We start from the raw sequence: 16,442 nt of genomic DNA on the forward strand, positions 1-16,442 counted from the left end.
AAACTTGTGGGATCAAAATACTCATTGAATACATTAAGGAATGTAGTTTTTAAAATGGGGTCATTTTGGGGGGTACCTATTATTCTGACACATATGAGCCTTTACAGTCTTGGCTTGGTGTAGGAAAACAAAGTGTTCCTCAAAATGTTAATAATCAATGTTAAATTTGTTTGTCTCCTAAATGGTTAAAAAAAATGAACATTTCTCAAAGCATTTCAGAAGTAAACAGATGGAAATATATCTTATCAAAAATTTGTATGGTGTGTTTGCACATATTTAAAGGGGTTGTCCCGCGGCAGCAAGTGGGGTTATACACTTCTGTATGGCCATATTAATGCACTTTGTAATGTACATTGTGCATTAATTATGAGCCATACAGAAGTTATAAGAAGTTTTTCACTTACCTGCTCCGTTGCTAGCGTCCTCGTTTCCATGGAGCCGACTAATTTTCGCCGTCTAATGGCCAGTCCGGGTCTTCTTCTTTTCTCAATGGGGCCGCTCGTGCAGGATGCCGGCTCCGTGTAGCTCCGCCCCATCACGTGCCGATTCCAGCCAATCAGGAGGCTGGAATCGGCAATGGACCGCACAGAAGCCCTGCGGTCCACCGAGGGAGAAGATCCCGGCGGCCATCTTCAGCAGGTAAGTAAGAAGTCACCGGAGCGCGGGGATTCAGGTAAGCACTCTCCGGTGTTCTTTTTTAACCCCTGCATCGGGGTTGTCTCGCGCCGAACGGGGGGGGGGGGGTTTGAAAAAAAAAAAAACCCGTTTCGGCGCGGGACAACCCCTTTAAGATATTGCAATTAAAAATTTGAAAAAAAGATATTCTTTTCAAAATTTTACCAACTTTGTCACTTTTAATAAATATCCACAAATTCTATTAGTCCATTTTTACAACCTAGGTGAAGTACAATATGTGGTGAATTTTTTTTTTTTTTCTAGAATTACTTGGTTATGCAAACTCTTAATGGAGTTATTCTTTGCTAAAGTGACACATGTCAGATTTCCAAAATTTGGCCTGGTCATTAAGGCGCAAACAGGTTTGGCCACTAAGGGGTTTATTGTTGTCAAGAACTCGCTCCCCTTGTGTGAATCGCAGGCTTCATCTTCTCATATTATATCTAGATAATTAAAATCCCCTATAATAATTACTCCACTGCGCTTTGACATCTCTTCTATTTGTCTTAGTCATAAGTTTTCAGTTTCTTCTGTTATTTTTGGTGGCCTATAGAAAACCTCTTTCAGGATTTTGTTAGTCTTCCCTCCCTGTATTCTACCCATAAAGATTCCACATTTTCATCTCCTATGCATATATCTTCTTGTAGTCTCATCATTAAGTAGGATTTAACATATTATTAAACAGCATGTATGCAAGTACTTGGATAAAAATGGAGTAATTAACCAGAGCCAGCATGGGTTTGTAATAAACAAGTCATGCCAGATGAATCTAATTTCCTTCTATGACAGAATCACTGACTGGGTTGTTCGGGGAAATGCGGTGGATATAGTAAATCTTGACTTTAATAAAGCATTTGACAAAGTATCTCATACCATACTTATTGAAAAAATGATGAAATATGGGATTGACAAGGCAACTGTTAGGTGGATTCACAACTGGCTGAGTGATTGTACTCAAAGAGTGGTCATAAATGGCTGCACATCCAAGTGGAAGAATGTATCAAGTGGGGTATTACAAGGCTCTGTCCTAGGCCCAGTGTTGTACAACATTTTTATAAATGATCTGGAGGAGGGAATTGATTGGAAACTGATCAAATTTTTCCGACGACACAAAGGTAGGAGGGATAGCCAACACTAGGGAAGAGAGAGAGAGAGAGTATTCAAAAAGATCTAGAAAAGCTTGAACAGTGGGCGGCGACTAACAGAATGGTATTTAACAAGGAGAAATGCAAAGTCCTACATCTGGCTAAGAAAAATGAAATGAAAAAAGCACATACAGAATGGGAGGAATTGGACTAAGCAGCAGCACACGTGAAAAAGACTTGGGTATACTAATAGATCATACACTGAACATGAGTCAACAATGTGATGCAGCAGCCAAAAAGGAAAAAACAATTCTGGGATGTATTAAGAAAAGCATAGAGTCTAGATCACATGAGGTAATTATCCCCCTCTACTCTTCCTTAGTCAGACCTCATCTGGAATACTGTGTTCCGTTTAGGGCACCCCACTTTAAAAAAAGACGTAGAGAAACTGGAGCAAGTTCAGAGAACGGTTACCACGGTGGTGAGCAGACTGCAAATCATGTCATATGAGGAAGGGTTAAAGGAACTGGGAATGTTTAGCAAAAAAGAAGGCTGAGAGTAGACTTAATAGCTGTCTACAAATATCTGAAGGGCTGTCACAGTGCAGAGGGATCAGCCCTATTCTCATTTGCACAAGGAAAGGCTAGAAGCAATGCGATGAAACTGAAAGGAAGGAGATGCAAATTAGATATTAGAAAAAACTTTCTGGCAGTGAGAGTGATCAATGAGTGGAACAGGTTACCATGGGAGATGGCGAGTTCTCCTTCAACGGAAATGTTCAAACAAAGTTCACTGCCCAATCGCAATTTTCATCAAGCCATGTTTCTGTTACTCCTACTATATCATAGTTTTATTCAGACATTCTCGCTTCAAGCTCACCCACTTTACTCATCAGACTTCTTGCATTCATTGCAATATAATTTATATGGTTACGGTTATTGTTTGTATTTATTATGCTACTTAGACCCCTATTAGCTGCTCCGTCAGTTTTAACTGTACTAACCCCTTCCCACACTTGACCCTCATTTTTATTCCTTAATCCGTGAACTCTGTCCACACTGTCTTCCCCCCTATTTCTCTTGTTGCCCTCCCCCCAGTCCCTAGTTTAAACACTCCTCCAACCTTCCAGACATCTTCTCCCCCAGCACAGCTGCACTCTCCCCATTGAGATGCAACCCATCCCTATGGTAGAAACTGTAGCTGACAGCAAAGTCAGCCCAGTTTTCCAGAAATCCAAACCCTCCTTCCTACACTAATGGAACAAAGTGTGGTTTCATTTATCAGGTCACATGAATTGAGGTACTGGTCTACTGAAAATCCCCACCTGACTCACGAAACACCACTGAATGACAAGAAAAGTGACGTTTGATGCACAATGTCAGGACACGAATAGTAGGCCTGATTTATCTGGACATGTTTGAACAATTTTATAATCAACTAACATAAGAAGAAAGAATGTACTGCTTTTTGTTAACTATTTATATATTTTAACTATTTGTTAAAATATATAAAAACTGTATAAATTTGCACCATAAACATTATGCATTCAGAATTAAGATGAATTCAGATTCAGGTGGTTAGGTCACAGGGCATAGACAAATACATCAATCCCAAAAATTCCAAATAATAGTCAATACAGCAACTAATATTAAAATCTATGTTTAACCCTTTAGGTGTCAATAAATCTAATTTATATATCCATTCTAATTCTCTTCTTTTCATTCTTTTTGATCCTGCCACCATGTCCCATACATGGAATATGTTTAAACATTGTAAATATTAATTCCTCCACATTATGTGCACATTCCATTAAATGTTTAGGTAATGGTAGATCCATTTTTCCAGTTTTAATAGTGGATTTGTGATAATACATATAGAACAATTCAAACTCCTCTAACTAACATAAAAGTTGGCTATATAAACATTGTATAACATGTATTGCAAAGTCCGTTTGACACAATAAATGATATTTGATCTTATATCGGGTCACAGTTACAGGATTTCATTAACCTATTTTCAGATTTCTATGCTACAGTATCCAAAAAATGAAGGGATTTATTGGAAAACTCCATAGTAAATTTAATATCCTCTGTAAATAGGAAAAAAATTACTTCAAGACACCAACTATATCTATCTAGATCACAAAGGCGTCATCAATATATCGTCACCATCTTAGTACTTTACTCAAATCGTGGAAATTATATGTTTTTGTATTTCCAAGGGCCACCATGACGATATTAGCATAAATGGAGGCCACATTCAACCCCATGGAGGTCTACCATGCTTGATAGTAAAATGTGTACTTAAAAAGAAAATAATTGTCATATAGAACAATTTTCAAAAGACCCATGAGAAAGTCTATAAATTCCTCTGACAAATCAAGAGTAGCTTACATTTCACGACGATGGTTTATGGAAATATACGCATAAATCACAAATAACAAATGACTCCACTATACAGTTTTTTGATATCTTAACTTTATGCAATTTTCTCAAGGAAATCCCCACTGTCCCTAATATAGGGTGGAACAGAAGCAACACCCGGAAATACAATCTTGTTCAAAAATACAGCTAAAAGGACGAAGATAGATCCCTACCCAAAGACAATAGGATGTCTCATGGTGTCTATAAGAGATTTGTGAATTTTCATTAGACAATATAACATAGAAGTAATAGTATCTTGACTAGAGATGAGCGAACACCAAAATGTTCGGGTGTTCGTTATTCGGAACGAACTTCCCGCGATGTTCGAGGGTTCGTTTCGAACAACGAACCCCATTGAAGTCAATGGGCGACCAGAGCATTTTTGTATTTCGCCGATGCTCGCTAAGGTTTTCATGTGTGAAAATCTGGGCAATTCAAGAAAGTGATGGGAATGACACAGAAACGGATAGGTCAGGCGAGGGGCTACAAGTTGGGCTGCATCTCAAGTTCACAGGTCCCACTATTAAGCCACAATACCGGCAAGAGTGGGCCCCCCCCCTCCTAATAACTTTTACTTCTGAAAAGCCCTCATTAGCATGGCATACCTTTGCTAAGCACCACACTAGCTACAACAAAGCACAATCACTGCCTGGATGACACTCCGCTGCCACTTCTCCTGGGTTACATGCTGACCAACCGCCCCCCCTCCCCCCCACAGCGCACACCAAAGTGTCCCTGCGCAGCCTTCAGCTGCCCTCATGCCACGCCACACTCATGTCTATTTAGAAGTGCGTCTGCCATGAGGAGGAACCGCAGGCACACACTGCAGAGGGTTGGCATGGCTAGGCAGCGGCCCTCTTTAAAAGGGGCGGGGCGATAGCCCACAATGCTGTACAGAAGCAATGAGAAATAGAATCCTGTGCCACCGCCATCAGGAGCTGCACACGTAGGCATAGCAATGGGGAACCTATGTGCCACACACTATTCATTCTGTCAAGGTGTCTGCATGCCCCAGTTAGACCGGGCTTTTTAATTCATAGACACAGGCAGGTACAACTCCCTATTGTGAAGTCCCTGTCGACCCACAGCATGGGTGGGTGCCAGGAAGCCACCGGCGGTACATAGAAATATCCCATTGCATTGCCCAACACAGCTGAGGTAGTAATGTCGTGCTTAATACAGGTGGGCTTCGGCCCACACTGCATGCCCCAGTCTGACCGGGGTTCTTTACAAGTGGACACATGTAGGTTACACTCCGTGTGCACCTACAGCATGGGTGGCTCCCTGGAACCCACCGGCGGTACATAAAAATATCCCATTGCATTGCCCAACACAGCTGAGGTAGTAATGTCGTGCTTAATGCAGGTGGGCTTCGGCCCACACTGCATGCCCCAGTCAGACTGGGGTTCTTTAGAAGTGGACACATGTAGGTTAAACTCCCTGTGGACCCACTGCCTGGGTGGGTGCCAGGAAGCCACCGGCGGTACATAGAAATATCCCATTGCATTGCCCAACACAGCTGAGGTAGTAATGTCGTGCGTAATACAGGTGGGCTTCGGCCCACACTGCATGCCGCAGTCAGACTGGGGTTCTTTAGAAGTGTACAGATGTATTAAAAACTCCGTGTGCACCTACAGCATGGGTGGCTCCCTGGAACCCACCAGCGGTACACAAAAATATCCCATTGCATTGCCCAACACAGCTGAGGTAACGTCAGCTGTAATGCAGGTGGGCTAAAAATTAATTTGATTACACTGTGGGCGAGGGCCCACAAAAATTGCTGTATCAACAGTACTAATGTACATCCCAAAAATTGGCCATGGCCAGCCAAGAGGGCAGGTGAAACCCATTAATCGCTTTGGTTAATGTGGCTTAAGTGGTAACTAGGCCTGGAGGCAGCCCAGTGTAACGAAAAATTGGTTCAAGTTAAAGTTCCAACGCTTTTAAGCGCATTGAAACTTATAAAAATTGTTCAGAAAAATTATTTGAGTGAGCCTTGTGGCCCTAAGAAAAATTGCCCGTTCAGCGTGATTACGTGAGGTTTCAGGAGGAGGAGCAGGAGGAGGAGGAGGAATATTAGACACAGATTGATGAAGCAGAAATGTCCCCGTTTTGGATGGTGAGAGAGAACGTAGCTTCCATCCGCGGGTGCAGCCTACGTATTGCTTACGTATCGCTGCTGTCCGCTGGTGGAGAACAGAAGTCTGGCGAAATCCAGCCTTTGTTCATCTTGATGAGTGTTAGCCTGTCGGCACTGTCGGTTGACAAGCGGCTACGCTTATCTGTGATGATTCCCCCAGCCGCACTAAACACCCTCTCCGACAAGACGCTAGCCGCCGGACAAGCAAGCACCTCCAGGGCATACAGCGCTAGTTCAGGCCACGTGTCCAGCTTCGACACCCAGTAGTTGTAGGGGGCAGAGGCGTCACCAAGGATGGTCGTGCGATCCGCTACGTACTCCCTCACCATCCTTTTACAGTGCTCCCGCCGACTCAGCCGTGACTGGGGAGCGGTGACACAGTCTTGGTGGGGAGCCATAAAGCTGGCCAGGCCCTTAAAGACTGTTGCACTGCCTGGGATGTACATGCTGCTCGATCTACGCACATCCCCTGCTACCTTGCCCTCGGTACTGCGCCTTCTGCCACTAGCGCTGTCGGCTGGGAATTTTACCATCAGCTTGTCCGCAAGGGTCCTGTGGTATAGCAACACTCTCGAACCCCTTTCCTCTTCGGGAATCAGAGTGGGCAGGTTATCCTTATACCGTGGATCGAGCAGTGTGTACACCCAGTAATCCGTCGTGGCCAGAATGCGTGCAACGCGAGGGTCACGAGAAAGGCATCCTAACATGAAGTCAGCCATGTGTGCCAGGGTACCTGTACGCAACACATGGCTGTCTTCACTAGGAAGATCACTTTCAGGATCCTCCTCCTCCTCCTCCTCCTCAGGCCATACACGCTGAAAGGATGACAGGCAATCAGCCGGTGTACCGTCAGCAGCGGCCCAAGCTGTCTCTTCCCCCTCCTCCTCATCCTCCTCATGCTCCTCCTCCTCCTCCTGTACGCGCTGAGAAATAGACAGGAGGGTGCCCTGACTATCCAGCGGCATACTGTCTTCCCCCACCCCCGTTTCCGAGCGCAAAGCAGCTGCCTTTATGGTTTGCAGGGAATTTCTCAAGATGCATAGCAGAGGAATGGTGACGCTAATGATTGTAGCATCGCCGCTCACCACCTGGGTAGACTCCTCAAAATTACCAAGGACATGGCAGATGTCTGCCAACCAGGCCCACTCTTCTGAAAGGAATTGAGGAGGCTGACTCCCACTGCGCCGCCCATGTTGGAGTTGGTATTCGACTATAGCTCTACGTTGTTCATAGAGCCTGGCCAATATGTGGAGCGTAGAGTTCCACTGTGTGGGCACGTCGCACAGCAGTCGGTGCACTGGCAGCTTAAAGTGATGTTGCAGGGTGCGCAGGGTGGCAGCGTCCGTGTGGGACTTGCGAAAATGTGCGCAGAGCCGGCGCGCCTTTACGAGCAGGTCTGACAAGCGTGGGTAGCTTTTCAGAAAGCGCTGAACCACCAAATTAAAGACGTGGGCCAGGCATGGCACGTGCGTGAGGCTGCCGAGCTGCAGAGCCGCCACCAGGTTACGGCCGTTGTCACACACGACCATGCCCGGTTGGAGGCTCAGCGGCGCAAGCCAGCGGTCGGTCTGCTGTGTCAGACCCTGCAGCAGTTCGTGGGCCGTGTGCCTCTTATCGCCTAAGCTGAGTAGTTTCAGCACGGCCTGCTGACGCTTGCCCACCGCTGTGCTGCCACACCGCGCGACACCGACTGCTGGCGACATGCTGCTGCTAACACATCTTGATTGCGAGACAGAGGAGGAGGAGGAGGAGGAGGAGGGTGCTTTAGTGGAGGAAGCATACACCTCCGCAGATACCACCACCGAGCTGGGGCCCGCAATTCTGGGGGTGGGTAGGACATGAGCGGTCCCAGGCTCTGACTCTGTCCCAGCCTCCACTAAATTCACCCAATGTGCCGTCAGGGAGATGCAGTGGCCCTGCCCGCCTGTGCTTGTCCACGTGTCCGTAGTTAAGTGGACCGTGGCAGTAACCGCGTTGGTGAGGGCGCGTACAATGTTGCGGGAGACGTGGTCGTGCAGGGCTGGGACGGCACATCGGGAAAAGTAGTGGCGACTGGGAACTGAGTAGCGCGGGGCCGCCGCCTCCATGATACTTTTGAAGGACTCCGTTTCCACAACCCTATACGGCAGCATCTCAAGGCTGATGAATTTTGCTATGCGGACGGTTAACGTTTGAGCGTGCGGGTGCGTGGCGGCGTACTTGCGCTTGCGCTCCAACAGTTGCGCAAGCGACGGCTGGACGGTGCGCTGAACTACACTGCTGGATAGGGCCGAGGACAGCGGAGGTGAGGGTGTGGGTGCAGGCCAGGAGACGGTAGTGCCTGTGTCCTGAGAGGGGGGTTGCATCTCAGTGGCAGGTTGGGGCACAGGGGGAGAGGCAGGGGTGCAAACCGGAGGCGCTGAACGGCCTTCGTCCCACCTTGCGGGGTGCTTGGCCATCATATGTCTGCGCATGGTGGTGGTGGTGAGGCTGTTGGTGTTGGCTCCCCGGCTGAGCTTTGCGCGACAAAGGTTGCACACCACTGTTCGTCGGTCGTCAGGCGTCTCTGTGAAAAACTGCCAGACCTTAGAGCACCTCGGCCTCTGCAGGGTGGCATGGCGCGAGGGGGCGCTTTGGGAAACACTTGGTGGATTATTCGGTCTGGCCCTGCCTCTACCCCTGGCCACCGCATTGCCTCTTGCAACCTGCCCTGCTGATGCCCTTGACTCCCCCTCTGAAGACCTGTCCTCCTGAGTAAGCGTTGCACACCAGGTGGGGTCAGTCACCTCATCGTCCTGCTGCTCTTCCTCCGAATCCTCTGTGCGCTGCTCCCTCGGACTTACTGCCCTTACTACTACCTCACTGCAAGACAACTGTGTCTGATCGTCATCGTCCTCCTCACCCACAGAAAGTTGTTGAGACAGTTGGCGGAAGTCCCCAGCCTCTTCCCCCGGACCCCGGGAACTTTCGAATGGTTGGGCATCAGTGACGATAAACTCCTCTGGTGGGAGAGGAACCGCTGCTGCCCAATCTAAGCAGGGGCCCGAGAACAGTTCCTGGGAGTGTTCCCGCTCCTGAGCAGGTGTCATTGTAGTGGAGTGAGGAGGCTGGGAGGAAGGAGGAGCAGCAGACAGAGGATTCGGATTTGCAGCAGTGGACGGCGCAGAACTGCGGGTAGACGATAGGTTGCTCGAAGCACTTTCTGCCATCCAGGACAGGACCTGCTCACACTGCTCATTTTCTAATAACCGTCTCCCGCGTGGACCCATTAATTGGGCGATGAATGTGGGGACACCAGAAACGTGCCTCTCTCCTAATCGCGCAGCAGTCGGCTGCGACACACCTGGATCAGGAGCTCGGCCTGTGCCCACACCCTGACTTGGCCCTCCGCGTCCTCGGCCGCGTCCACGTCCTCTAGGCCTACCCCTACCCCTCAGCATGCTGTATTACCAGTGATTTGATTTCACAGGCAGCTAATAAATTGGCGCAAGACTGCAGGCCAAATATAATTTTTTCCCTTTTTTGAAAACGAAAGGCCCCACTGCCTCTAGTGAATGTATAATCTAAGTTTAATAACTGTGCTGTTTTCCTGCTAATGTGTCACAGAACGTGAGGGTAGCAGAGTTATTAACTGTGGCAGAGCAGGTATTTTTTTCCCAATTAAGGAAAGCAAATGGCGAAGCCAGGAGTAAAACGTAGCTGGGTGCGTCTGATTTTTACAGGTTGCACACGCAGCCGACACGTGTCCACCGCCCTTAGGACGGACAGAGGCAGGACAAATAGAATTATTTTCCGTTTTTTTGCACCAAAAGGCAGCACTGCGTATATTCTATGAACATGAGAAGTTTAATAACTGTGCTGTTTTCCTGCTAATGTGTCACAGAACGTGAGGGTAGCAGAGTTATTAACTGTGGCAGAGCAGGTATTTTTTTTCCCAATTAAGGAAAGCAAATGGCGAAGCCAGGAGTAAAACGTAGCTGGGTGCGTCTGATTTTTACAGGTTGCACACGCAGCCGACACGTGTCCACCGCCCTTAGGACGGACAGAGGCAGGACAAATAGAATTATTTTCACTTGTTTTACAAGCAAAAGGCAGCACTGCGTATATTCAATGAATAATAACTGTGTTGTGGCCCTGCCTATACAATTCTTTCCCTGCAGTATCAATGGAGGGTGCAATGCTCTGCAGAGGCGATTTTGAGAAGCAAAAAAAAATGCAGCACAGCTAACAGCAGCCTGGACAGTACTGCACACGGTTAAATATGGCCCTAGAAAGGACCGTTGAGGTTCTTGAAGGCTACACTCACTCCTAACACTCTCCCTGCCTATGCAGCACTTCTGTCCCTAATGCCAGGTGCAACGCTCTGCAGAGCCGATTTTGAGGAAAAAAAAATTGCCACTGCTAACAGCAGCCAACACACAGCTATCAGTGGCCCTAATAAGGACCTTTGGGGGGTCTTGAAGCCTACACTAACTACCAATTCTTTCCCTACAGCAGCTCCGGTACAAACAGCACTGTCCCTCATCTAACTCACACGGCATCTGAGGCGAACCGCGGGAGGGGCCGACTTTTATGTTCGGGTGACACCTGATCTTCCCAGCCACTCACAGCAGGGGGGTGGTATAGGGCTTGAATGTCACAGGGGGAAGTTGTAATGCCTTCCCTGTCTTTCAATTGGCCAGAAAAGCGCGCTAACGTCTCAGGGAAGGAAGTGAAAGTAACCAGAACACCGCATGGTGTTCGTTACGAATAACGAACATCCCGAACACCCTAATATTCGCACGAATATCAAGCTCGGAAGAACACGTTCGCTCATCTCTAATGTTGACTACTAAGAAATACAGATCTTTATGAATAATATGGATCACGAATGCTTCGTGTACCAGAGTATTAATCTTCTATTTCATCCTAAATTTAGGGTTCCCATTCGGAAAACTGTATGTTTCTTCATCAGACAGCTATGTACGTTATTTAAATATATGAAAGTGTCCATGATAACCAAGGCACCGTCTTTATCTGTGGGCTTGATTGCCAGGGACCTCTCCTGTGCTTGTTTCTCCGTAGCAATTTTCTCAGACCTAGATGGATTTAATTTTTTTAGTACCACAAAGTCATATTTTATGCTATTATCCTTCAGTTGCTTTTTCATTGTGATATAAAAAGTTTCAATCACAGGTTCATTCACAACAGGTGTAAAATGATTCTTTGTGTAAACTAGTAACAGATAACATAATTTCACTGTTGTTTCTTGTAGGAACATTATCTTGACCATCAACCCATACATGTAATTTGATTTTACCAATCTGTACACACAAGTTCCAACTGGAACCAGTCCATATCATCAGATGGACAAAATGATAATCCCTTTCTCAATGCACTCAGTTCAATTAGAGATGAGGTATAAAAGGCAATATTTACCCCTAGATCTTCAGAGTGATCCTCTCTTACCCACTGTCGATTTGTGATTCTTGCTCTGTGGATGAAGATGTTCCCTCTTGGCTCTGCCTTTTCACGTTTTCTTCCTGCTCTTCTTGTTCTTTCCATGGGTGCATTTTATGCAGCTAAAAAAAAATCTTGGCCTTGCAGATCGTTCGAATCAGATGTTTGTTCTTTTCTGCATACTCTTGATCTGTATTGCCCCAATTAACAGTACCATCCTTCTACCAGTTATATATTTTTCTCTATCTGTAATACTTGCTGTCAACATTTAAGTCTCTAAATCTGTCCAGAATCTATTCAGGGATTGTCTCATATTCTCCTCACATATCCAGAATTCATCCGGTGTCAATAAAGTCTTTTAAAAAATCACAAGACTCTCCAAAAAGTTAATTAAATTCATTTTTTAAGAAAATCTTCATTTAGAGAATAACATCTTGCAAGTATTTATTTGCAATTTGTATAAACTACTGGCAAAAATCATTATTGTTAGTAAAAAGATTAGGAGTTAGGTGCGATGAGGATATACGTCTGGCTTTTCTACCCATCTAGTAGTGTGTTGGACCTCCTTTGCTCTTCGGAACTACAGCAATCTGTGGTGGCATCCATCCACATGATTCAGAGGACCCAGGGCGTATCAAGTAACATTCCCCACATTATTATTCCACCTGCACAAGCCTAAATTGTTGGCACCTAACATGATAAGTTCATGCTGCTTGTGCACATTTCTGAACTCCCCATCAGTATTGTGTAATAGAAATCTGGATTCATCTGACCAGTCAATGGTTTTCCACTGGTCAGTGATCCAATTTTTGCACTCAGTTGCCCACTGGAGTTTTGCATTTCTGTTTCTCTTAGACAGCAATTCTTCTCGAATGGATCATCTGCTGTTATAGCCCAACTGTGCTAAAGAATGACAAGTTGTGCATTTTGACAAGATAGTTGGAGCTCCAGTAGTGTATTGGGGTGCAATTCGCTTGACTGCGCCCCCTGTTCATCAGATCGATTCTAGACATCCCCCTCTGATCCCTTTTGTTGATCAGTCATTTACATCCACACGATCGCCTTTCACTGGATGGTTTTTATTGATAACACTATTCTTGGTATACTCTCAACATTGCTGCATGAGAAAAACCCAATAAAGCTGTTAGCTTTTGAAATACTAACTTTGGTCAGTGGAGCACTGATGAATATGCCTTGTTAGAAGTTGCTGATTTTCCAGTTGTAATGTGGATTTACACTATATTCAGGGAGATTCAAGCACACAAAAACCTGTATTACACCATGTGAAAGCAGAAAACTGCTGATGTGGTTTTTTTTTAATTACTTGCAAACGATCAGTCATGCAACAGTGTAAATGTTTTTTCTGACTGTCAGAAATATTTTGCATGTGTCAGAGATGTATTAGACATTCCTCTGTAGTGGTAATCATTACTGCTATGACTGTAGTGTGTCACAGGTACCACTAGAGAAGCAGGATATTGTATGCTGTTCAGGTACTGACAGGAAAGGGGCCGTGGTAAAACATCCATTTTACTGATGTTTGTGTGCGGGGCGGGTGTTTTTGTGACTTACCTGATGCCATAATCTGGATGCTGGTAAACTGGATCTTGGAGTAAATAAACAACCGCATTAGGCACGGCACGGTGCTTACACGAGCAATTGCTCATTTTATCATTCTTTTTTTTTTTAAAAGACGGCATACTCTAAGGGCTTCTTCACATGGGCGTATGCACAAATGTGTACGCTTCAGCACAACAGATTTATGCCATGAATGAGGTTGATTTGCGCGTGTCTGCACATTGTACTTTACTTTTTTGCGCATGCAACACACCTCCAACCTGATTTAACCCTTTCCAATCCACTGTCTGACGTCTAAAGACATTCTGATTGAAGCCTGTACAGCTCCGATGTCGGAAGACATCCGGCAGGGTATTCTTACTGTATATTACTGACCGCTCTGTTGACGTTGCGCCTCTCCAGCATGTCCCATACCACAGTACTGGCTCTAGCCAGCAGATGGCACCATTGTATAATGGCAGAAAGAGAAAGCCCCCTAGGAAACCCTGAATCCAAAATTGGATTGCAAAGGGTTAAAAGGCTACTTGGCCTGTGTTCTTTTCCCTGCGGTTTTGCGCTGTTTTACGTGCATCTCCTTGCATAGACTTCTATGGCACCTTTTGGTGCGCAAATGCATACAGAATATAGCATGTTGTATTTTTTACATGTGAAAAGAAGGAAATGTGAATGAACCCTTTGAAATCAATAGGTTCTATTCTCTGTTCATTGTGCACACAGATTTTGCACATGTAAATACGCCCATGTGAAGGAGCCCTAAGGATGTGTTCGTACATTGCAGAAATGTTGTGATCCGCAGTATTTTACAGTACTTGCAATGTGGATGGGGTCTCAGGAATCCCATCCACACACTGCGGAAAAATCTGCAGCATAAATACAACTGCACTTTGGATTTAAAATCTACAGGATGCCCCGTTATGCAGAGGATTTTCACTGCAGATTTCCCCCCTTCAAATGAAGGGGTAATGTGCACCAAAATCTGTGACAAAATCTGAAGCATTTAGTGCAGATTTTGCCACTACGGATCAGTTGCAGAATTTCTGCAAAGAGTCTAACCCGTGTGACCCTACCCTAAGGGCTCATGCACACAGGCGTATTGTCACCACGTATTAAGCATGTGTATTTCCCGTGCGTAACACGTGAATGCAGGCAATGAAAGTCAATGGACTTTATTCTTCCATGCACACCTGCGTGTGAGCACTGTGTATTGATACGTGGGAGAAATAAATCACAGCATGCTCTATTTCTCTGCGTATCACATGCGGCCCTTGAATGGGCTGTGTATGAAATGCTGTCCATATGTAGGCATTGCAAAGGGGCAGCATTTCTATATGTATTTGGAAAACAACGCAAGAACGCTTGAGTAGTATCACTATTTTCCACTGTCTCATGGCAACATGTAAAAACCGCAGTGAACACACATATCCATGCTTCCAAAAACTTTCCTGGGCGATTTTGGCCCATAAGTAAGCATCAAAACAGGACGGGCTGGGATTTTTTTTCTTTTATGCACAACATCAGTCTGCATAAAAAAACACACATCTGAATGCACCAATTTACTTTGATGCGCAGGAAAAGGGAGTAGGTCCAGCGTAGGATAAAAACTCTCTTTATTGAAAAATCAAGGCAGACATAGAGGATCAAGAAGCATGCGCCGTCTTATATGTTTCAGGCAAGCATGTTGTCCTTAATCATAGATGCCAAAGTACATGTAACACTTACAGGCAGCCAATGGGGTGCTTGAAACAAAAACACATGACACCAGAGGCAAAATACAATAACATGTCTATCCTGTCAAGTGCAATATATTTGGTGTACTGTCTGTAGTTTAGAAACTAGGATAAGGTAAGGTGACCAGATTTTCCCAGGGTCAAAGTGGGACAAAGGGGTGTAGTCAGGGGCGGGGCTTATCCTTCGGAACCAACAGGGATAGGTCAAGGGAGGATCATCCCGGATGCACACACGTCCATCAGTGCGTGTATCCCACACAGAGCTGCAGCACCCCGGCTGGTAATCACCTTCATGGTGATTCTGTGTGCCGAAAGTCGGACAATAGTGGGACAAATGTGCCTGAAAGCGGGACAAATGGCTGTCTGGCTTGGGACCCTGGGGAAAGCAAGACACAGGGTTGCAAAATGGGACTGTCCCACCTAAATCGGGACGTCTGGTCACCATAGATAAGAAGACGTATCTAATATTGGCTGTTATCGAAACATGGCTGTTTCATCCCATTTCTTTTTGGTTCAAAAAAGGAGATTTTTACTTCCTACAAGTCTGCGGTATTGAAAGAGTTAACCGCCCATTACGGGGTGGAAATCCTCATCGCAAGCTTCTTGATAGACAGACATTTTGGATGCATATTTTGCAAACCTATGAACTTGATTCTTTGGGCAGTATTAGTTTTTTTTTATTTCTGTTGTTTCTTGTTGCTGTAGTTTGCCTCTGGTGTCATGTGTCTGTGTTTCAAGCACTCCATTGGCTGTTTATTGTGACTTAAGTGTTACACGTACCTCGGGGTCTATGATTAAGGGCACCATGCTTGCCTGAAAGCTGTACAACGGCACATGCTCTGTGTTCCTTCTTGTCTGTCTGGATTGTTCAATACCGAGTACGAGTTTTTACTAGAGATGAGCGAGCAGGCTCGGTGAAGGCAGTTACTGCAGCAAGCATCGCTCTTCTCGAGTAACTGCATGCTCGTCCGAGCTCCCCTCCGCCGTTGCTCGAGAAGAGTGATGCTCGCTCGAGTAACTGCCTTCACCGAGCGTGCTCGCTCATCTCTAGTTTTTACCGGACGCTGGACTTTCTCCCTTCTCCTGTGCATCAGTTGTGGTTTCCAGCCAGTCCTCGTGTGGGAGCGACTGCAGAGGAGCTGGTTTCTGGTTTCTAATTCAGTTCCATGTGCCATCTCTACGGTCAGTAATGATTACGAACAGCACATGGATGGTAAATGTGCCGGGGTGAATGGGCCGTAGGGTCTGTTCATATAGTGGAATGCTGCAGCGGGTTTGATGTGGAATTTGCAGAAAATCTGTGTAGCATTGCCTTCTGTCAGAATTTCCACAGTAATCTATGGCGCAATTTATCCACGCACAGATTTCAAATCCGCATGCGGATAAAAAGAGGAGC

The sequence above is a fragment of the Eleutherodactylus coqui genome, chromosome 1, assembly GCF_035609145.1.
Source record: "Eleutherodactylus coqui strain aEleCoq1 chromosome 1, aEleCoq1.hap1, whole genome shotgun sequence".
NCBI classification, from domain to species: domain Eukaryota; kingdom Metazoa; phylum Chordata; class Amphibia; order Anura; family Eleutherodactylidae; genus Eleutherodactylus; species Eleutherodactylus coqui.